At 43.1% G+C, this 24,150-nt stretch overlaps 1 long non-coding RNA gene across 2 annotated transcripts in view; it reads right to left on the reverse strand.

Annotated features, from left to right (window-relative positions):
* The window catches only part of LOC109143584, a 150,024-nt gene that overhangs the window by 38,691 nt on the left and 87,183 nt on the right, over positions 1 to 24,150 (reverse strand). Inside the window, exons 4-5 of one of the 2 annotated variants that reach the window (XR_002043849.1) lie at positions 23,986 to 24,106; positions 14,227 to 14,373 (exon numbers count right to left, since the gene is read on the reverse strand). This is a non-coding gene — a long non-coding RNA (uncharacterized LOC109143584). Of the gene's footprint in view, positions 1 to 14,226; positions 14,374 to 23,985; positions 24,107 to 24,150 lie in introns of those variants that run through there. The other variant, XR_002043848.2, reaches the window with a different exon arrangement.

The raw sequence follows: 24,150 nt of genomic DNA on the forward strand, positions 1-24,150 counted from the left end.
TAACTTAGCTTGATTTATTGCCCTTCTTGAGGAAGGAAAAACAAAAGATGTCTCAAGAACGATCCGTTCAGTGGATTTTGAGTTAGGACATGAATGGTTACGTCTGCCATATGTGCAACTGCAGTATTTTCTAGTGGGGTTTTCTCAAAGCTCTTGAACAAAAAGCTTTTAGCCTGCATGGCACACATGGATCCAGGAGTTCTAGATAAAGATGACAGCCTTAAAGGATACTCAGCATTAGTCTGCTCGTAGAAATAATATTGCCTACAATTGTTTATTTTTCAGTAGTGCTTAAATGCTACACAGTCATTTGGCTTCAGGCTAAGAAGCCACTGAAATGGACTCAAAAGTATGAGTGTGACATGTCACACACCCTGCCCCAAAGATCTTGAACTGTTAAAAGCAGATACATGGAAAATTATGCTAAATAAGATGGGAGACATATACAGGGAACTCAGCACCTGAATGACACCATTTCCTGTACCAACAGGAACCATTTCATAATTTCTGTGAAAGAAGCATACTTTTCTCCCATATTTTTTTGTGTTGGGTCTTGAATTTTAGTTCCCTCTCCCCTAAGAAGACAAGAGTCTTCCATTTTTCATCTTAGATGCAATAAGGTGCACCTTGGAACTGGTGCTCCTTTCCCCTCCTAAAGTACTGTCAGAGGAGTCACCCTGCACGTAAGAGACTCTATCTTGTTCCTCTCTCCCTGGCATTGCAGTGAGATAGGAAATAAAGCTTTACTGCACAGCAGTGGAAATTTGGTCCTGGTGAAGCAGGAGACAAACATTTCCATGCATTTTGGTGGGGTGAGCAAATCACACAGAAATGGCTGAGTCATTTTACTTGTCTCTGTGGAGTGCTTTGAGTTCCATAAGGAGGCAGGTTCAGTAGTGCAACATATGCATTTGTTTACCTGTGCACTAAGAAGTTTGCGTAATGTTTTTCAGCTCTACCACTTGGTCTAAAGAAAGATCTCATCACTGCCTACACACCCTGTCCCACCTCTGTCCTTCAGGGGCTGCAGCAAGGTGCCAGTTTGTAATCAGTAGGAGTCAAAGGTGGACTCTGGGATAATGCTGAAAGCAGCGGTTAAGGAATGATACAGTCACTGTCAGCAGGAAGATTATAGAATCACAACCTGAGCAATTTCAAAGAGGGAAGCAGCCCATCTCATGGTTCTTAAAGGCAATATTAGGTTAACGCTGAACTGAGCGAAGCCACACCGAGCTCCGGTGGCAGAAACCTGGTGCACTTGTCCTTGTGGTGGGTCAGGCTTTGACAGCCCTTGTCACCTTCTTGTCTCAAAGACTTCTTCTGCAAATAAAATCCTGCTGAGGTTTGAAAAGCAGTTGGGGTCTGCATGAGAACTTTTGGCCGTCCTCGCTGCAGTGCTCAGGGTACACAAGGCACACACGGTTGGTCCTGGGACTGCAGCAAGTGCAACTCCATTTGGGTTTCTGTTCCCCACCCCATGCTCTGTAGGTTTTGCTTTTGCTGGCAAAAGTTGTTTTCTCAGTGTCAAAAAATGAGCCAAAGTCTACAGTGCAAAATGATTTTTTTCACCTCTCTCACCTTTCCGTGGCAATTGGCAGGATTTGCAGGTTTCACATTACGTGTCGAGCTGCTTCCAGAGGCTCCAAACTCCCAGACTCTTAAAAATCAATGAGCTAGACACAGTGAAAGCTCAGGAATTTCTTGCTTCATCACGTACCACACAGCATATAACAGTTTTTAAAAGAAAGAAACCAACACAGGTATACAAAAACCTACCCAGAATTACAGCTCCTCTACATTTTGAAGGGCTGAAATTTTGGGTAACTTGACAATGTGTCTGCCTGCATTAAGGCCAAATCTCATCAACATAGAGTTTACCAGGTAGGAGCTGTGTGTGGGGAAGAGGTAGCAAACATACTCCTAGTTTTGTAGCTTTCCTCAACATTTTGGATCTGTGGCTTGAGTGGAAATGAGAGAATCTGACAGGAATAAGTGATATGGCTATAAATGACTGATACCAGCATTGCTTTGTCAGCATAGAAGACTCACTTGTGCTGGAGAAGAGTTCTGGGCACGATCATGGTAACAGTGGGACCGGGGGAAAAAAATTAAAACCAATAAAAAAAAATAAAAAAACAAAAATTTATAGAAATAATATAAATACCTAAAAATAAATATTAAGACCTAAAAAATTAAAAAAATGCATTATGATAATCTGTGAAATAGAACAGAATCTACTCTGTTCAAAATAATCTTAAGTAGATTTCAGATGTGAACTTCATAGCAAAGAAAAGTAAATGACATTACTTGGGAGCACTGAACCTGGTCAGACCAAGATCTCCAGGGAGCTGGGGTCCCCCCCGCCTGGAGAACACCCCCCTCTGTACCCACTGGAGAAGGACCCGGGGGTTTCCTGACTACATTTCTCTTCTGATACACTGGGAAGGGACAGGATAATCAGCGTTCAAGTGACTTGAAAAAAACCCCAATGGCAGGCAGGAAAATGCTTATTCATCCACCTAAAAAAGAAAATCCCAGCAACCTCTTTCAATAAAATCTGTTTTCCTCTTGGTGGAGTAATGAATCACCATTTATTTACATATGGGAAGTAGCACCTTACAGTAAATGGATGCAAGTGGGGACTAATTTGAAAGTGTCACTTTGTGAAGGGCACTGGTAACATTTGTGAAACATTCCAGTTTTTGACCATCTGGCAATGTTGAGGGCTAAGCTAATGTATAAACCTTGAGAGACCCCATTTGTAGCAAGAACTGCTTTAGACTTCAAATTTTAATGGAGTGAGATCTCAAATCAATGCCACCCTAATAACGCAGAATGGATTTGGGCCAGGACACAGTGCTGTTTATACTGGCCTTCTCTGAAAGGCCAGAATTACAAATACAGAGGATAAATCTTTCTCTTCTAAATTGAAAAAGATCTATTAATAATGATTGTGTGCCAAGAGAAAAATCTAGACCTCTCTAGAGACAAAGGAACTGGCAAATACAACCAGGAGGCCATTAGCTTAAGCTTTGCAATTGCTGTCCAAAGGGGCTCTCTTTCAAACCTGTCAGGAAATTCTTTCAGCTGTTCAAAAAGTGTCTGCTCAGGTATTGCAGAAGTCAGAGTCATACCCAAAGAAAGGACACAGGGAGGAAGACGTGAAATTTAGCAGTGAATCCGAACCCGAGTCTGATGATTTAGCACGTGAGGAATAATTTGGGGAGGCAGTTGGCCTTGTGAGTGCTGGAGAAGTGTGGGAGCTGAGCCCGGGGCTGAATCTCCAGTGCCGGGGCAGGTCTGTGCCCTCGCCTGCCTCAGTTTCTCCGTGGCAGAACAGGAGCAGTGACAGCGACCTTGGGAAGTCTTTCCCTTGACTCCAGCGCACACCACAGATGGAAAGTGCTTGCAAAGGGAAAGTGCCGCTATTTCGGGCTGAGGGAGGTGAGGCTCTGAGCAGCTGAGCGACTTATCTGCAGGCACACAGCGAGGCAGAGCAGCGCCAGGAATAGCACACGGGTCTCTCGGCTCAACAGCAACAGATAATGCTTAATAAAGAATTTAAAACAGCAATTAAGGGCGCACTCCTACCAACTCTACGTTAAATGAGGAATCCCCTGGCCTCCTTGGGAAGAAAATACAGCTCAGAGTGAATTAGGGGTGCAGACCTGGGACCTAGAGGACTGCTTTGGATGAAGTGTCACTTGAAATGTTTTAGCAAGCGAAAACCACAGTCAGTGCTGAGGATTAAGATTTGAAAGTAAGTGCTGACGTACTGAGGTCCTTGGAAATTTTGTCTGTGAGGAAATCTACTGTATAATTAAATTTGCAGTTTCCTTAGTGGGACCATCATTTCCTTCCATGAACAAAAAGATAAATTTCTTAGATATTCTGTCATGGAGTCTTCTAATGTAATGAGGCTTGACAGACTGAATAAGTAACTCAGCAGCTTTTAAGAATAATCTTTTTGATAGCAGTGATTCCCTGAGATGATAACCTTCCTAAAGACAACTAAGGAATCTAGCAATGAGCTGAGAAGTGTGGTTTCGCCAGCCACAGAGGAATTGCAGTCATGACCTTGTCCAGACTCTCTGACAGGATTTTGGCAATAACTGCAGGAATTGGAGGCTCGAGAGGAAATGCAAACTTCCTGGTCAAAATGCCAGCAGATAAGTAATTCAGCGGGAGTCCCCGGGCGGCACTGGAGGGGTGAGGATGCCAGCACTACATTCAGATGAGATGAGAGTAGTGGTGTCATCAGAAACGTGTCCCACACCTGGGGCAGCCTGAGAAGAAGAGGTTGTTCAGAAAGACCTTCTCTGACATATGGCTGTGACAAAATACCTGTAAATCATTTTATTCCTTCTGTGATGCAAGTTAGCCAACAACTTTTAAAAATTAACCTATTTGTAGGTTAGAAGATATCAAAGAATTCTACATTTTCTTCCTCTGGTATGTCCCATTTGTATCTACCATTTATATGGGCAGGGCTGCTGCCCTTCAGGCACCAAAGCAATGGTTACCGGTTTTACTGTTGGGAAAACCTCACTGCAGTTTTTTTAAAATTCTAATTTATTCAGACTGGATGAGCAGCCTTAAGTCTTTGAGTAAGAAGGTTTAGCAGCCCAGGTTTTTCTTTTACAGGATTTAATTATAGACAAATTCAGACCTGCTCACTGTGTCCACCAAACTAATGACAAATATGAGTCAATAACAGGACAGAAATCCTTTATCAGCGGGTGTATATGAGGTTATGGGGTTATGAAAATATGGGGCATGGGGTTCCCACAATGGCCTTTTAGTTCACGAGTAATTCATGGCTACAGAGAGAAACCAAACTGCCCTGCATCTCTTCTGCTTCTCCTCTCCCCGGCTCACTTCAAGGTCACACCAAGAGGCAAAGCACAGGGATGAATGTATCCATGTTCCTCCACATCTAAAGCATCTGGTGGGAGGTGTTTCTCTGCAAGCACAAACCAGAAGTATCCATAAAGAAACAAGTCGTAAAGAAAGCGTCCATTTTTGCCAGCTATGTCCAGATTCACACACATCCTTTGTTGTGCTTAGAGGACCCTCCTACTCTGACTTGGCCTTTGTGCCAAGAGAGGCAGCTAGTGCACTTTAGGGCATTTAAAGGTGTCTTTGGCAGAACAGGACTGTGCAGAGCACTGAAGAATGTCAGGATTAGTCAAGTTTGAATGTCCTCTCTGCTGCAACGGGAAATCATACTCCTGCCTGCATTTCAGTCCCACTAGACAAGAAGGCTCTGCTCACTCTAGACAATCTTTCAGGGTGTGGTAGTTAAATATCCCACTGCTGAAGTTTGCACTTACAGGGAGCAAGGAACCATGCACAATTGAGACTTTTTCCTACTGCATTTCACTTACTCTGTCTGTCCTAAAGAAGACACAGTTTCCTGCATCACTATTTCTTTCCCTTTCAGAGCAAAATCAACCCTAAACTGGTCTGCAGTGAACAATTCAGTACAACCTGATCTGTGAACCCTGCATCAGAAGTGCTCTGCACTGCAGCTGAGAACAGACCTTAAGGAGAGCTGATATCCAGCTCCTCAGCAGGCATTTTACCATCTGGATCCAGCTGACATTAAAAGGAGTCCAGCCCCAGATATATTTTAGAAGCTGGGTCTGAAGTCTTATGGAGCTGCCTGAGTAAAGCAGCTAGATCTTGAGAAAATGGGGAATTCTCTTGTGGAATGAGGCTGGTTTGAGTCTCTCTCCAGTTTTTTAAAAATCTGAATGGCTGCTGCACATATGACAAATACTTCCAAAGCTGGTTTTCCCCTTTTGGCACCTGGTAGCTTGCATGAAATAAACAATAAATTTTTTCTGCTAATTCAGTTCATGTAATAAATCTTAGTTAAATTGGAATTCCTTCAGGGAAATGAATGAAGTTACCTACATGGCTGAGTCCCAGGAGAAAATACTTCTTTACATGTGAATAGCATTTTCTAGCAGTCTGCAGTGGTGCATTCTCTTGGCAGAAGTCCTTACATAAATCACCAACTACAGAGTGTGAAAAAATGAATTTTGGTATGTTACCATAAGATTCCTGGCAAATCTACATGTGAGAGAGTTAATTCATGTGCCTTGGCAGCTACCTAGTGATAAAGAATGAAAGATAGGGTTACAACAAGGGCCCTCAGGAACTTCTGAGGGACAAATGGTGCTCTGATCACTGCAAAGCTACTTAGGGATAAGGAAAAAAAAAATTGTCAGCAAATTTCTGTAAGCCAGAAACACACTCCAAGAAAATATGAAACATTTCTGTAATCTCATCCTGCCAGAGCATGAAGGATTCAGATTTAAGCCTGAATGCCCCAAAAACACAGAAGAGTGAATTTGAACTGAAAGCAACTTCGGGGCTGTGGAAAGAGACACACGACATAAAGAAACCAAACGATCCTTCCTGCCTTCTGCTCATAGTTGGAGAGCAGGAACTATGGTCATCAAACAGAAGGCAAAACATTTCTAACATCCACCAACAAACGTGGTCACTCAACACCTCATTAGACCTTTGGGCCTTAGAGCAGTAAAACACCATACAAGCCTTTTTATTTTCTGCAATGTATTCACAGTCATGAATGTGATACATCGTGGAAAATACATTCACAGTGACATCAAGGGCTTGCAGACCAGCATGTCTTAAAGCACCAAATACTGTGACACTAATCTTAGCTTCCACTGACTGTGACAACGCTGTTTTGTCGTAGCTGCCTTCCTGTGTCCCAGCCAGAGGCAGAAGGCAGCATTAGAAGGACCTTTCAAACGCTCCAAAGGGCTGATTTTACCCTCAGGGTGAGGCAAGCCCAGTAGATGACCCTCATGCACAGCTTTCCCCCCAGCTGCAGAGCTGCACTGACACGGTTTCCCCAATGTCCTTTTGAGTCACTGCCACTAAGGAGCTCCATCACAGTTAGGGATGAGTGATCTGCTGTTACTGCACCAGCACGGCACGCCAGATGTGCAGGGCATTGTTGTGGGGATATATGGGAGCACAACGGCCCCTCTCTGGCTCCACCAGCAGTTGGCTGCCCATATGGTGGTGGCACACACCCCATGCTGATGGATGCTCAGCAGATGCTCTTCAAGAGCTAAATAATGCAAAAAGAGGCTGGTGTGAGCCATATACAGCCCTCACAGTCCAGGCTCTGCTCACAGCCAACAAATGCAGTAAGTTGGAGAGGAAAGGGGATACAGTTCTAAAAAGAAAAGAATAGTCTTAAAAACCCCAGGCCAGTTCACCTTTCAGTATGTTAAAAAAAGGTGTTCCAGGTGCTGCTGAAGAGAGATTTTTACTTTATTAACAAAGTTCTGCACCTTCATGAAAAAATATTTATTTTGAGAAAATTTCTTACTTAAATTAAAAAAGTTCTTGGCCTTCAGGAATTTGTCTACCTTTATCTGGACTGTACTCAAGACACCCATGCATGTGGGTGCTTAAGCATTCATAAAGTGCTTACAATCTCCTCTGAAAACCCTGGGTCCCTCAAGACCAGGAACCTCCACTGCAGTGAATGTAATTTCTCAGCTCATCTGCAGTGCTCAGATAGGTACAGGCAACTATTGGAATCTGGATCTTCCTAGGATAATGCCAGACTTATTTTTATTGTCATGGTTAAAGAAGGATAACCTCTCTGCTCGTATCAATATTTTAGAGCATCTTCAGCAGCAGAAATTAGGTCAGGCACAGCAAAACTGCTGGTGGTTGAGGTGAAAAAAAAGATCAATAAGGTTACCTGATACGGAGACAGCACAGCCAGCAGCAATCACAATATTAGCACAATATGCATCAAAATCCGCTTATATGTGGGAGTCACAAGAAATGGAAACAAATACTAAAACCCACGCACAAGACATAAGCTATGATTCATGGGATGAGACAGGAATGCAATTTTCAGAAGAAACACCACTGAAAACAAAGCAATCCAAAGGAAAATGCATTAGGTGTGAGCCCATTTGAAGGGAAAAGGCATCAGAGCTGCCAACATTGCCCTGTACCTCCTCCATTTTGATACCACAAGCAGCTGCAGGGAAATAAAAGTTAGAACTTAATATCCAAGGTCATTAGTGCTCTCAGTAATAGATTATCCCCGAAAACACGTTAAAGAAGAAAATTGTTTTAAATATAAAATTGGAATAAGCCAAAATTAGCCCATAAACTTGAAATGAAAAAAAAAAAAATTCTATGCATTGTTAACACTTGTTAAAAAGAGCAAAAACTGCAAGGGGTTTAATGCTTAATGTGAATTAACTGAGCCGTGTGTATTATACAGCCAAAGCCAGAGAAATGGCCATCTAAATTGATTCCTGAGCTGGTAGGCCTGCAGCAGATTCACAAATGATAATGCATATATTAATAGATACTTTCACTAATTTCACTAATGACCAATTTTAACGAGAAATTTGGATTTGTAGATGAACAGAAACATTCCCATTCCATCATTTGTACACGTGCAAAGAATTCCACATCCTGGGCCGGAGACTGAGCACAACTCAACACAGACTTATCCCTGCAAACCCAGGGCAGCACAAAGGGTCACTCCCTGCCCTCATGGAGCCGGCCCTCCTCAAGCACTGCCAAGATTTATGTCTTGCAAAATGCTGCTTGGCTCTGGAAAATGCATCCCTGTCAGTTTTTAGGACTGGGTGACAAATGGTGTGGGCTTGTGGTGCTGCTGAGGAAGAAATCACATGCAGACCGAGGTGACAGCCCAAAGAGCAACCCCTGAGTGACACTGCAGGGAGCCGTGGGACCCTGCTCCGCACACTGCACTGGGATGCTGCAGCAGCTGGACTCTGCCTTCCCACCTTCTTTCTTGGGGGAAAGAGCTACCAAGTGCTGTGGTGTGGCTGAGTCTGGATTACTAAGGTGCAGAGTGAGGGATGGGCTGCGTCAGGACAAAGCTCCTCAGTCCCTGGCTCCACCAGCTCAGCCCTTTTTGCATCCCAGCAGGTGAGGACATGCAAACTCCTGGCAACCCACCTGATCAGGGCCCAGGGGAAAGCCATCAGAACTGCTCTGGGGACTTCTGAAAAGAGCCTGGTGCATGGGAACAGAGTGATCCTGCAGGCAGTCCCTTGATTCCTAAAAAGCACTGTTAAAAAAAAAACCCAACCAAAGCACTTTCAGTGTCCAAGCCTGGCTCAGCCAGTAACCACACAGCCAGAAACACAGCCTGGCTGTTGTCCTTTCCTATCATTTTAGCCTGGTCTTCCAGCACCACAAAGGTTCTGTGGGCACCCAACATCTGAGTGAAAAATTGAATGCAAAAATTATTTCAACTGCAACATTAACTCTGGGGGCTTAAAGGTTTTATTTTTTCCTAAATTTAATTTATCTTGCAACTAAAACAGCTTAACAGTGAACACATGCAGAGATTCATTATCTCCGCCTCTAGCTTCAAAAGGCTCTGCAAGTTCCTTGGACCCATTCAAAACCTCTTCCACTTTCAAGTGCCATCAAACATTGTTCACTAGTGCTAACATGAATATCCAGACACAGTCTGTGTCTGATCTTTGTGGCCACCAAATTGTTGCTTCCTTTCTCTTCCCATCCTCTATTCTGTATTTTTATGTGTTAGGGGGTTTTTAGTTTTTATGTGGTTGGTGGTGGTTTTTTTTTTGTTCTTTTTATATCTCTGCTTTCACATTTCTTCTAACTAGGATGTTTTTATGCCCAGCATAATTTGGTACAAGTTTGAATAATTGCGCCTTCCTGGGCATTCAATAAACTATCCTTGAAAATGTCCAGTATCTATTCCATTAGTGTGATTTATCAGGAATGCTGACAACCACTGCAAGCTGTGAGAAAAAAGCAGGTAGGTAGGATTATAGAATAATTCATGTTGGAAGGGACAACAAGAGGTCATCTAATCTGACCTTCCACTCAAAATAGGGTCAAAAAGGGGTTAGCAGGCTCATGCTTGTTTTGTGTGCATCAAGGAAAGGTTCAGATTATGAATACCTAGAGCTAAAACACTGAGTAACTCCTCTTGTCCCTCATGAGGAAGTTCAATGTTTCCCTTTCCAGTGGAAAGCTATCTTAACTTTAGAAACTAAACATGTAGCACGGCTTGAAATGACACATGGGGAGCTCTTTCCCCATTCTTTGCAGATACCTGCTCAAGGAGCATCCAGCAGCACACCCTCCTTCACTAGATGAAAACCAGTGCAGAAGGTTAGACATGAAGTGGAGGAAATCTGCTAACAGTTCGTAGTGTCTCTGATATAAAATAACCTGTATTGCCTTTTGCTCACATTGTACCCACACAAAACCCAATTTAGCAATTTTTCTTCTGCTTTGGCACCTATCTGCACTTCTGTTTTTCAAATCCAAGTCCACACATAATTCTTCAAATTGTTTAGACACTAGCATTACCCTACAGATAGCCAAAGCTGTGTTTTACACTTCCAGTTGTGTTTGAACTTGTCCCAGTCCCAGTGCTTAGCTTGTAAAGTGCCAGTGAAGCCAGCTACCCAGCAGGCTTTCACATAAACACAGATCATGGTGCAAGCTTTCAGCAAGGAACCACGTGGGAAAGTCCTACTGCAGAGCAGTGATGGTGTCTCCTCTATTCATTCTTCCCACATCCACCCCAGATATCACTCCCGTGACTATGAACCATAATCCTATAAATCAGCACAGAATTTAGGCTTGACAGCTGTGCCATCTTGTTTTGTGTATTACCCTGAGACACTTTCAGTTAATTTCAGTTTTATGAAAAGAATCAAAAAAAGTCTTTAGAGGTTTCATATATTGATCTAGTCACTTACATATATATTTTGGTTTTGGTAGGCTGTGGTCTTGCTTTCCTCTTTCCCTGTGAAATACGTCAGTAACTAACTTCCTTTTAAGAGCTGAGGTGGTGAGATTTATTTTCTCCACACCCCCAGCATGATCCCAGCCTCACCCAAGTGGGACACTGGCACAGGCACACCTGCACACACAGGGTGACCTGGGGACACACGCAACCCAAGCACTACAGAGGAGTTCATGTGCACAAGCACAGGAAAGGAATCTCCCTCTAACACGATCTTCATCAGTTTTTGGTGCTCTTGGGTTCCAGAGAAACCATCCTGCTGTTTTCTGAGGCTGCTGCCCCCAGCACAGCTGGGAATCCCCTGAGAAGGAACCCTGTACCTTGTTCTTAGGCACTGGACATAAAGGTGAGGCTGTCTGGGACTGCACCATGCTAAAGGTGCTTGTTGATGCTGCAAGGACTTGGGCTCTTTCCTGTTACCTGCATGGACTACCCATATTCCTAGATCAGCATCGTGACAGAAACTTGATCATACAGTATCTTTCAGTGCAAGCAATTTTTTACAAAGATGAAAGATATTTCTAATAAGCTGCTTGAAGAGTAAATATTGAAAATTGGAAGGGATAACAAGCAGACTCTAGATGCAAGTTTACAGATGAGAAAATTCGAGCTGTACTGGTTCCTGTTGCTGCAAAGCAGACTAGGGGAGATTTAGATAAGGGTAACTCTTTATGGGACTAGTACCAGTGCCAAAGGTGTGTAATATAAAAGAGTATTTTGGCCAAAAGACATCACAGAGTCTGCAGTCCAATAGTATTAGAATTGTAACCTGTGAATGTTAAAAATGTACTGAAAAATAACTATAGCAAATACAATGAATGAGATCAGAAGAGATGCTCTGTGCTGGAAGATCTGACAGAATCGGATGGATGCCAAAACCCCCTCTAAAATAATCTATAACAGGAAACCAAGCAGGGTGCAGGCAGCCCTGGAAAGGCTCTAGCAGACTTCTGTTCAATGAATTCTGTTGCACAGATGTTCCTTTGTAGTTCTCAAAAACCTTTAAGGCTCCTGGTCAGTAAGGAAGTTTGGAGAAGATTCAAACTTCAGCTCTGCAGTGTCAGCATAAATTCCTATCTGTGCTAACTAAAGCACAGTGCTAGCAAAAAAAGCAGTTCTGTAAAACAATGGCACAAAATTCTACCTTCATTCTCCCTGTATGATTTCCAGATCAAACACTTAATCCCCTCCCCAAAACTTCCCTCTTGTAAATGTCCCTTACTGGTGCCAATGCAGATTACCCAGTTCCCTGGGAAATGTTTTTAGCAACACTGGAAACCCAAAGCTTGATTTGTGTGAAAGGAACAGAAACTTTCAAATAAAAAATACTCTTAAGAAGGGTGAAGAGAGGACAAGGATTGAATGATTAGCTACAAGGAGTCCTTAGTTCTGGAAAGACCTTAAAACCCAGACTGGCCTTTAGAGCTGTCTGACTCAATGGGATATAACATTTGCACCAAGGTCTGGCTGCTCGGCTCGGCTCATTTAAACCAGACTGAAAAGGAGAGCTGAAATCTTGCTGCTTGCTTGCTCAGGGGAGGCTGGTGGTGTCTGTATGAAAAAATTAAACTTGGTTTAAAAAACAAACAACCCAAACCTCCAACACTGGAAATATAACTGCACCTTGTCATTCCTGCTGCAAATTCTTTGATTTGGGATGTTCCTGGGCATTTGTCTCACCAAATGCTGCCCTTGCCTACACGTAAAATTGTCACTTGCTTTTGTGTAAGTGGTATTTGTATGTCAGAGCCACTGCTTCCAGGCTGAGGATTACATCAGAGCTGAAAAATGACACCCTGACATGGGAGCTGAGGAACCCAAAGTGCCTTGGATCACCTCAGTCCCCTCCCAAATGACAACAAGAACACATTGTGGGGGCAGAGGGATGTAATCTTGCCACTGGGGAGTAATCATCAGGCCACAGATAATGCAAATCCATACAGTGGTGCACCTTCCCATGAGTTTACACTGTACAGCAAGATTCCTTAAAAAAAGGAGCCAGTTAGCAGTAATGCATAATCTGCATTATGAAATCATGAGCCTTGACCACTTACAAAATGTGCTACTTTGGTTTAGGCAAACTGAATCACAGGTAAAATTAATGCACCTGCAAAGAAACAGTGAATATTCAAACACAGACAGCAAAGACAAACTGTCTGAGGGAGGGAAAGCTCAGAGGGATGCATATGATGGCAATAAAAATCATACAAAATTTGCAGACCCAAAACATGGCACCCCCTCCTTTCCCAGCCAAATTCTTATTGAAGATATTATATATGAATAACTGTGCCTTGCAAGCCTTTCCAACAGATACAGGAACAGTCTTCAGAATGTTTTATGATCTTTTATAATCTTAATCTATTTTTCATTTTAGAGATGCCAAATAGTGTTTACCAACATACAGTTACCTAACAATTGCCATACTTAATGAGTAAATCAATATAACATTTAATTGCAGATTTTTGCTTATATTACAACCAGTTAACAGAAACTATTTGGAAAAGGTAAAAGCACAGAAATGCATACAAATCAGAGGTATACAGCAGGCCTGGAAGAGGAGATCAGACATGCAAGAAGAGGGCAGGCATCTGAAGTCAGAGATTTATATTGGATCAATTATTCCCAACTCCCTTTGACTATCTCAAATGGCAGAGGAATACAGCCAAATACTGGACAAAGGTTTCTTAAAATTCAAAGTCTGTCTTGATTTGTGTCTTAGTTAGAATTTCTATATCCCAGCACAATCCCTGTTATGTTGCAAGACTTCACAATTAGCAGCTTGCAAATGGAGATAAGTCCTCTCTCCATCAATGTGCACGTGTGCTGCTCTGGTGTGGGAGTGAGACAGTATTTTAGTTGAGTCCTTCACTTTATGAAAATCCTAACTGTGGTGAAATAGCAAAGCAGAATGAAATGGTACAGACTCCTGGACTCCCATTGCACATAGCAAGCACTGGAGGCCAAGAGGTTACCACGGTTTGGAGAGCTGGGAATGCAGCAAACAGAATTTCCACTGTCTTCACAAGAAGCACTAGTCAAGTGGGGTTTAGAGTTAATTTGATTTCCACCCATTAAAATTATATGTTCCACACAGAAGAGTCATAAAGCGCCCATAAAAGTAAGAGCACTTGCACACTGAATAGCTTTGGCAGTGGGGTTGGCTCAGGGGTGAGGAGCAGCAAGCACAAGGGCAGCACAGGGAGCCCTCCCAACCTGTGCCACGAGGGCTGTGGGGTGCACAGACCCCCCAAAAATCACCCTTGCTCCACTGTTTCACATGAGCCAAGCAAAGCAACACAGAGAACAGGATGCAAACCACTGCACAAAGCAAGGGTGCTTGCCCTTCTTTCCCAAAATTACCTGATCACAGCAGGCCAGCACTGGATTTGCAGGGTGAGAGGTGCTGTAAATGCTATCCATGGCACACTAACTGCCAGGTTCTCGAAAAGCAGGCTGCTCCAACATGCCAAGGACTGCGTCTTCAGATGATGTAAATCTGCTCAGCTGCATTGAGCCGTGGTAATTTACACCAGCTGAGGGATGGACCAAAGGCATTTATTAAGGCTGCAGTGTATTTAAGAACAAGCAAAGATCAATAGTCCAACAAATATTCATTTCACATCACTGCTTTTCAGAACAGAGGTCAAATGGATCCTTACACGTTTTGTTTTTTCTAAAATTTCAAGCAGAGAGCAGGGAAAGTTGGTAATTAAATCCCCTTTGAAGGGAGCGCTGGCAATGAAGAACAGGCAAGAGCTGGGACTGCACAGAAGCTGCAGTTGTGGCTCACAGGTGGCATTAAGGGCTCTGAGAGATCATGACTTATCCCTTGAACTGTCTTCTGGGAAGCCTGGTATCTCATCAGTGACAGGCCACTTGGAATGAATGCAACAAATGAACAGCTCACTATGTAGGTCCCAAAATAAACCAAATTGAACTCTGGACATGTAGAAATCAGTACCTTTCCCTGGTTATTTTTCATTTTAATGTACGTGAATTCAGTGAGCTTTGTATTGGTATTGCTCTGTGCCTGGATATATTACAGGGAAAAATATTCTCATGAGATTTCCATCCTAATTATGCAAACCCAAGACAACGTTAAGATTTTAATGAAATTACCAAGTGTATTGACATTTTCAAACACAACATGACAAGCCTGACTTTGGAAAAGGGTGCAGTGATTCCTGGGGAGAGAGCACACACAGCCTACAACTGAGCAGTCATGCCAGACCTTGGGACAGTTTGTATCAACAATGTGCCTCATCAGAATGACACAAGGAGTTATATCATCAAAATGCCTCCCTGAGAGAAGGAGAAAGAGAAGAAAGAACATCATATGTTGGGTACTAGAAATCAGGGGTGTCGGTGATGGCAATTTCCTGAAGCTATAACGAACATGTAAATGAAAATTTTATGTCAGGCTGCATTCCAAAGTATGGAAAATTATTTGTCTTGCAGGTTAATTTAAAATTCATATCACCATATCACCACCAGACAGCCGTGGTTTACTGTGTTGATCTGTTCTTTCCATCCTCTTCAGAGCAGAGCCCGGGCAGCTCTGCTCACAGTTTATAGCAGGGAAAAAAAAGCCATAGGGCTTTAAATTTTTAAGTCGGTGTTTTGAAAATACTGCTGTATGTATTAGGCTTCTCCTGCTTCAGAGGCCCTTTCCTGGAGAGTCTTCCAACAGGAATATCATTTACATCAGCAAGGCTTTTTGGCAGTTTTTCTTTTTTTCCTTTTTATAACCATGTTGCAGTGAGACATCAGTTTAGGCAGCCAGCTCTGCAATAAAACTGACAACAGGTTTATTCTCCTGCTCCTCATGGGACCAATAGGAATTTTAGAAAAGAAAGCAGGAGGGAAGGAACAGCAAAAACATGTGCGTGTGATCTGCGTTGTCCCAGCACACCAATTCTGCTGTTTCCAGAGTGGTTCTCATTTTAAAATCCAATGTTTTTCTTATGTTTCATTAGATATTTATCCATTTGAATTACTCTGCAAAGGTAATATATCCAGAGCAGAGGTATTAGGAGGTGCTATCAACTTCAGAGCTGCGAGGATTTTACCTTTGGGGTCAAACTGCCCATTGTCCTATTCTTGTCAAAGCCATGGAAACCACTGTGAAACATCAGTGCCCTGGAACTCTTTTGTCAGAGGAGATCGCCCAAAAAGCATGGAAAAGATTTTAAAAAAGAAAAGCAAATGAAACCCAGGCTCTTCAGATCATTGTGGAAGAAACTATTATCTCAGAAGGAAGTTCCTGAACCCTGCCCTGGCTGCTGTGCCTGAAGTCACACAAGTTCAGTTTCTGCTCCTCTCCCAGAGGCTCAGGGAGCAAAGACTTGTCTTGCACTGGGTGAACAAAGGGTAATTTTTTTGAAGACAAAAGGGTGGTCTTCCCTTCCTCACCATCAGATAAATGACTGAAACTCCTGAGCATGAAAAGATGGTTTGGGTTCCCATTTAACCCAATTTTAATCCTGTATTACTCTCCAACAGATAGTGGTGAAAAGAACAGTGAGCACAACATCCAAGAGGCAAGAAGTTGAACCAACAGTCTGGGAAGGTCTCATGGCCTGGAGCCAGGGGGGGTTGTATCTCACAGATGCTTGGAGTAGACATGCTGATAGATTAGAAATTCCATCTTGATTTAATGGATTTAGTCCCAACAGCCCAGAACATAATTAAATCTTTAAGAAAGGATTAATCCATCTTTACTGTCTAGTATTTATCATCTCTAAACACTCACAGAGAGTGTGTGTGTGTTGGGGGGGTACAGACACATGTATTTATTTAGAGAAAAACGCTGTTTTATTAGTAGGAACCATTTGCAGATTTGCCGAGGCTCCAAAGTTTGTATCTCTGAGTCTCCATTAATTCCAGTTGCAAACAGAGGCTGTGCCCAGATGATGGCGCCTGCAAATCACGGATCCCTTGGAAATAATCATTAGGTAACTCGTTCTGGCGGGTTACACATTGTGGGCTTTAGGGTTTATTGCAGAGGAAAATACAAGTCTTATTGTATTGCAACCCCTCAACCACCAAACCCCCAAACATTACAACCCCTGCCTTCCTGTCCCCAGAAACCGTGGACTGTGTTATGGTGCTGTGTTAAATCAGCTTTTACAGCTACCTTCCATTTGGGGAGTAACAGCACCAGAATAAGATATAAGAAAATACAGAGGGTTTAGACTAAAGATCCTTCACCCCATGGGAAATGCATAATTCAAGGTATTTGTAAATGTGTTTGTGATGTGCTGAAAAGCTGAACTGGAACAAAATAAATAAACCCAAGCAACCAGACCTCAGAATCCCAATCCTTGATGGAAATCAGACAGGCAGGTTTAGACGTATTTTTGAGGGGATTGTAGGATTTGGGTCAGCTCACTGAAAGGCTGACCTGGTCAGCAATAGCCTCGCACCAGAATGAAGCTGCAAGTGCTTTGTGGCAGGAGGGGATACCTTTTATACAGTAGAGCCTCTGTTCATTTTGGGAGGGGTGAGGAGGGAGGGAAATAAAGCTATTGAGAAAATAATAGTGTGCAGGGAGACAAGATTAATTCTAAGTGAATCACACATGTTTCAGGGATTCAGGGTCCGCACACAGAACAAAAATTAAAAGCTTCAGATCTAGAGTCTGAAAATCAGATCAGCAAAGCATTTGAATTTGGCTGTTCATCTGGGACCAGTGTTTTCAGAAATAGGGTTCTCTCTGAAGATTACCTCAAATAGCTGGGGATACCAGAACGGCCAACATGCAACAAGTTGGTGAGAAAAGCCTGTTTCCCAATATGAAAATGTTTTATTCGAATTTTGTGATCATTACTAATAGAGGTTCAGGTTTAACACACCATTTCCTCTAAACGTATGTGTTCAGATACATAAATGTTAATTCTGACCTTTGTCTACTAAGTACATCTAATTTTCCTCACATATTTCAGTCACCTATAACAAATTACCCATTCCTTCCAATTCTCTATGTTCAATGTCCTTCTGAAGATGCCCAGAAGAGGGAAAAAAAAGCTGAGGAGCAAAGATATGCCAAACTGATTTTAGATTTGGGAGCAACGCCACTTTGTCTAGATTATTTCTTTAGGAAAAAAAAGTCTCCAAACAGAAAAATAATAAAACACCCTAAAATCAAACTTGTGAGCACTTTTTTTGGTAGGGAGAACTTTTCTCCCAGCTTTGAGGTTTGCTATTTGCTGGCCCACACAAGTATCACTTCTTCTAGGTCTTGTTCAGCATTGAGAAATCACTAAATTCCATGAAGCTCAAACAGCCCAAGTCTTCAACTTGAAGCTTCAACCAGCAGCTAGCCATTAATAAAACTGCTGGCAACAGCTGAAGCTCAAAACTCCTTTCAGAGTTGAGAAAGCAAGGCACTGCAGTGCTCCAGGGCCCTTCTCCTCCTCACCTTCTGCAGCCTCTCTCCACGGGATAATTGGATGCCGGTGGTGGGAGAACACTCCTTGCCTTCCTTTGGGATCGTGCTGGGGGCCTTGATGGGTGGCCCCAGCTAAACATTCTTCCTGTGGCTGAGCCCTCCCAGCTCCAAGAACATCCCCAGCTCCCTGCTGGGCGAGAAAGGCCATGGAGCTGGGCCAGCTGGGCCAGGGTTTGTGTCCCAAACACTTTGCTGTGGGTTACAGCTCCTCAGAGCCCACCCAGCCATGGGGAACACACCACAGGTGAAGCAAATTCACACGGTCTTGTCCTCAGATGATTTCCAGTCTAAATTCTAAAGAATCTCATTTCTTTCTCAGCACAGCCTGGTGGCTGTTAGAGCTTTGCTGAGACTGGGAGCAGAGCAAGCGTTTCCCAGCTTTCCTAGTTGGGGTGCAAACAGCATTCATGCTAAATATGATTTTGGGTTCAAGATTTGAAGAGTTTTTTCATATGCTTAGAATCAAGAGTCTCAGCATATATGAAGACAATGGTTGATTTAAGGAGTCATGAATGACAAGAGAGACAGCGCAGATGGAATCATCAGGAATGACAAAACCAGGAGCATTTCCAGCTATGCTATGTGATGTTTGATTTATAATTACAGACAACCTTGGTTAAAGAAACCCTGTGCTTAAAGACTGACATATTTTTATCCCAACAGTGAAAAATGTGTCTATACATGTGAGTGCCAGTTGTTTTGGATGGGGCTGGTGTTTTCTGACACATCCCCTACAAACTGAGCACCCAGAGAACCTAGTGGGCTCTCCTGACTCTTGGTTTTCCTAGGGCCATTTCAAGTGCCCCAGACATCAGAGTGATGGTTTATAGATAAAAACAAAAAGCCTCAAGGAATGTACAGTTTAAACCACAATCCTGTAAATGTCTTACTGTGAATTTCTTTGACTAACACAGATGATTAGGTCTATTAAATAATTTCCTCCTTGTAAATGCTAAGAATAGTTTAGTCCCAAAATGGCATCTTTGACTTATTTAAGCATTTCTCTCTTTCTGTCTGTGTGCTGGGGATGTACGTTTTCTGAAGGAAAAGAAAAAAAAGACAGGCTATTTCAGCAACTAGAAAAATTATTGTTTGGGTTTAAAATTAATTCTGAAAGACAAATTTAACCAAAGTGACTTAGGAGGTGGAATCAGAGGTCTGTTTGAAAGCCCATGATGAACATCTGAGAATTGTGCCAAAGACTGCTTTCCATCAGCTCAGTGTGGATCCAAACCCCCAGGCACTCCAGAAGAAAAATTATCTGTTCGATCAGCAAAAGCTATGGAGAAATTCTGCTTGTTATTTGTTGGTGTCTCTTGGACGACCTTTTAAATAAAAAAACCCCATCAACTCAATCACACTGAGGTTTTAACTGTCATAAAATTCATTAGGCTGGGGAGGATATGAGGGGATCATTAAGTCCATGCCAAAGCAGAGTCCAGAAGTTATTAAAACTATTACTGGGAAAGTTCCAACACTAGTCTCTTACATCTGACTGACCATTTCCAGGAGAACATACAGGAATTTAATTATCTTTTAGGACTTCAAACCTGTGATAGACTAAGTTTAAGTCTGTCAGTCAGCTCAGAGATTTCTAGTGGAGGAAAACACACACACAGAGACCAAGTAATCTATAGAAAGTAAGTGAGGATTCCTGCAGAAAACCAGATTGTAAAACTCCCAGCATTTGTCAGAAGTGGTCAGATATTTTTTTAGAGTGAACCAAAAGGTTCTTAAAAGATTTCCAAAGACTCAGTTCCCAGTACTTGGTAATAGTTAGGCTTCTTTAGTCCTGCCCCCAAAATACCTGGTCACTGAGAACATGAATGTCACCAGGAGAGCTGAGCACTGCCTGTGCTTGATGCACTGTACCCCTGCTGCCAGCAGTGCTGAGGGAGGGCACAGGCAGCACAGACTGGGAAACTCAGGTCTAAATAGAAATATCTGAATTAAAAGAGGGAGTTAACTTTTTTTTATTCTGCCAACACAGAAAATCAGCATTACTGGACTCTGCAGGCCAGTCAAGTACTGCAAGAAATGCACTGCACTGCCTTGCAGCACACAAACACCTGAAATGCTGCTCCTGGGCACAAAGCCTTGACATAGCTTAACATCCCTTGGCTGGAATAATACTGATATTAAAATAGGTGATATGAGTGAGAGACTGAATTTTTCAAAAGCTCTGGCATTCCCCAAATTAATGAAACACTCCTCAGGTTTGGCTAAGGTAACTACAGAGTCAAACACAGCCATCAGGGTTAGCAAAGCAGAAATCTCTAACTCCCCTCACATGCTGCAACAGGGTACACATTTATTCATACCCTGTTAGAGGCTCAAGCAAGAGACTCAGATTTTCTGGAACTTGTGATTTATTTGTGAACTGAAGGCTAATATATTCTTTAGAATAAAGAAAAAAAATGTCTCCTCCAACCCCCTCAAGGTTTTATTTGCTTTTCAGCAATCCTGGTCTTACCAATCAGCGTGTTCAAGCCAACTTAAAATATCTTCCAGACAAACAAACCACAAAGCAGCATTCCTCCAGCTGGACCAGCAATCTTTCCCTATTTTTTAAAATCTGACAACAAACCCATCATCAACTGCAATGGATACTAGGAGAGAGCAGGTAAAGGACCAGGCACAGAAATTCTGTTTATAACTTTCTCAGCTGTAAGACCTGACAGGGACAACAGCTATATTTTTGCCCCAGATGGTTCCTCAGAGGAAATCTGGGAATCCAAAAACTAAGAACAAAAGGTTGAAATAGGAAGAAAAAAAACCCCACAGACTAAGCCAGTAAACCACAAATAGACTACCAGGAAAATGATGCGTAGGAAGAATACAAAAATCTGTAGGATGTCCTGTAAAGAGGTGAAAAATCTCAGTGTTACAGACACATAAAGCTGGACCTGGATGAGAAAATGCCCTTGAAATTCTACCTGTAGGAAAGGCTCATGCTTGTTTTTTTCTCAGCTGTGCTCCTGCCACTGAGAGAGCGTGCCACACAGGCAAGGATGATTCAGGTCTACAAGAATTGAGATAAAGATCCTCACATTTGCCTGGTGAAAATGCTAAAGCCTCAAGACCTCTCTTGTTCAGAAAACTCTCATTATTATTGGTAATGAAACATGAGCCAGAAACATCACAGCTTGACACAGAGAGACCAAGCTGAGCTTGTGGATAGGCAGGGGAGTCCCCCCTCCTTACACTTAAACCAACAAAAAACCTCCCCATTAAAAATTTCTGGGAGAATGAAACACTGTGGTGAGGAATGGCACTTTTTGAAAACCCCTTTTCTAAGGTGAACTGTGTTTCAGCAGCACAGCAGCAGCAGGAGCTCAGCAATGCTCCTGAACAGCTCCAGCCACTTGCACAGCTGGAGGGATCAGGCTTGAGGCTGGGACTGGTGGATGTGGAGGGTGCCCAGTCCTGCTTGGACAGTGCTGCTGGTGCACAGTGGGGCATTCCCAGTGCACCCAGCCATCCCATAGGGCAGGCCTGCAGGCACCAGCATACAGGGGGACCCACTGGAGAGGCTGTGCTGCTCCCCTAAGGTACCTCCATGGCAGTGGCAGCATCCTGCTGCAGGACACACACCACATCAGAGTGAAATGGATGGGGAAATATGAGGAAAATTACCTAAATTTGCAGCAATGGACTGACTCTTTATATGAGAGATGTTTCTTTTCTGGTAATAAAAGTTGCTCCTACAGAATTCCACTCTTTCTAAAATTTTATTTTCAGTACAGCTACTGTTTCTGAATGGGGTGACAGACTATGCTGTCTGAATTAGTCAGCAGTGGAGCTAAGAGAGTCACTTTGCCTAGTGATGCCAAGCCTCAGTGTAATTTCTGCAGACATCCTCATCTGAAAACACCTCGGGTGACAGTTTGGCAGGCACACTGGCATTTCCAGCTGAGTCCGTGCTCCTCCTCATTGAACTTCAGCACTGCCTAAAGCCACTAAATGAGACAGAAACCCCTCCACAGTAGGAAGGGTAAAAACTACATGAGGACTGTTCTGTGGCTGTATGCCTTGATAAAGCAAACAAACTAAATGTGGAAGGGAAAGGAGATGGAGTGTGACCATCTCTGGTCCTTGGCAGGACACAAATTTCTGGCACCCTCTGCCCAGGACTGAAGGGATGCTGGAGTCAGAGCTGCTCTCCCAGCCCTGCATGTGCCCTCGTGGCAGCTTCAGTGTGGCACCCACACCCCTGAGGGTGACATCTGTGTTGGGCTGAGCCCTTGCCTCCATCAGGTTGTTCACTGCACCTGCTGAACTCACAGGTGAGAAAACACTGTTCTCATACACTTCTATGAGCACTGCATTTTTGGCCCCACCAAGCACAGATTTTCCTTTAGAGACCTGACAGCCAAGTCAAGCCTCTCTCTAATCTCCCTATTCCCCTTGAAAAGCAAATGATTTGGAGACCACAGAGAGCACTCACTCCAGCCTCTTGGCTCTCACTTGCTGCAAACACTTTGAAAGGCTAACTCCTGTTAATTAGAAAAAGATAAAAAAAATTCAGACCTTCCAAGTGCAGGTCTTGCCCTGGCCAGTTCCAAAGGGGGAAGAGGCGTTGGATGCTGATTTATCAGACATGGTCCCTGTCACTGGAGTGAAACCAGACCCCATTTATTTTCCATGCCTTCTGCAAGCTACGTTCCCAGTGAAAAGAAAGTAACATATTGATAACAGCAGGCTGTGCCACAGGAGAGGATCGAGAATCACCCACGCATTGCCTTGAAAACAAACAACCCCCAAACAATTGATCAGTCACTGCTAGTACAGAGGCAGTCTATTATGGATAAAAATACAGGTGGAAAAAATTCATCAGGGATGTGCAAATACCTTTATTTAAATTCAAGCGTAGTAAAGCAAGCTTTGCTCCTATAAACAGGAGTAGTGTATTATGGATGCAATTCTCTCAAGTCCTGGCAGAGAGGGAATGCATTTCCAGGCTAGGGGAACCAGAAAACTGAGTGATTTCCCTGTTGAGGCTGGGATTTCTGAGATGGCTTAACCTGGCTGCCAGGGAAGGTGTAGGTGCATCACAGACTGCTGTATAAATTGCTGCTCTGGCTCCCTGTGTGTAATCTGAGCACAGCCCCCAGGTGAGCTCTGTATCCCAGCAGCACTGCAGGGCCCCTGCCCAAACTTCAGCACCTCTGGGGAAGCTATGCAGCTCAGTGCCAACTGCAAACAAGCCATGGTCAGCCTGAGAAACTCTCACTGGAGATGTGGAATGTTACATTAGTTAAAAAGAAATCCCAAACTTGACAGAGAAGCCTATGGAAAAGACACGAGGAAGGATATGAAAGACATCTACATGTGTATATTCATGTGTGAAAAAGAGAGAGTGAGAGCAGGACCACTCCAGCTCCTCACCTCAGTTACCACTACCAATTCCTTCCCCACCTTTTTCTGTAGCTGCCCAAGTGGGTAATACACTTCTCAAAGTAAAGGTTGATTCTCTTGTTGACACACTAAACCTGACTCAATATTGTCCTTGAATCAAGCAGACCTTGTCCTGAATGAAGAAAGATATTAGTCAGACTTTTAAATCCAGAGCTAAGAAAAGAGAGTGGCCACAGTGCCTTTTGGTTTCAATTTTAACTTCCCTTTCCAGCTATGGACACACAATACAATGTCCAATTTTAATTTAGTCTCTGCACTTAATTTAGTCACTGCTTACCTTGGTTTTCATGTCACTGGTTTGGGAATCTTCAAGGCTTTCTCAGCCGAACAATAAACCCTGAACAGCAAAACCAGATCATGGCTGTAGAGCTCTGCCACTTTCTTACTGACATTTCTGCCTAGGAGAGAAAAATACCACAAAATATCTCAGATAGAAAGGAAT

This window comes from Corvus cornix, chromosome 14 (genome assembly GCF_000738735.6).
Source record: "Corvus cornix cornix isolate S_Up_H32 chromosome 14, ASM73873v5, whole genome shotgun sequence".
NCBI classification, from domain to species: Eukaryota; Metazoa; Chordata; class Aves; order Passeriformes; family Corvidae; genus Corvus; species Corvus cornix.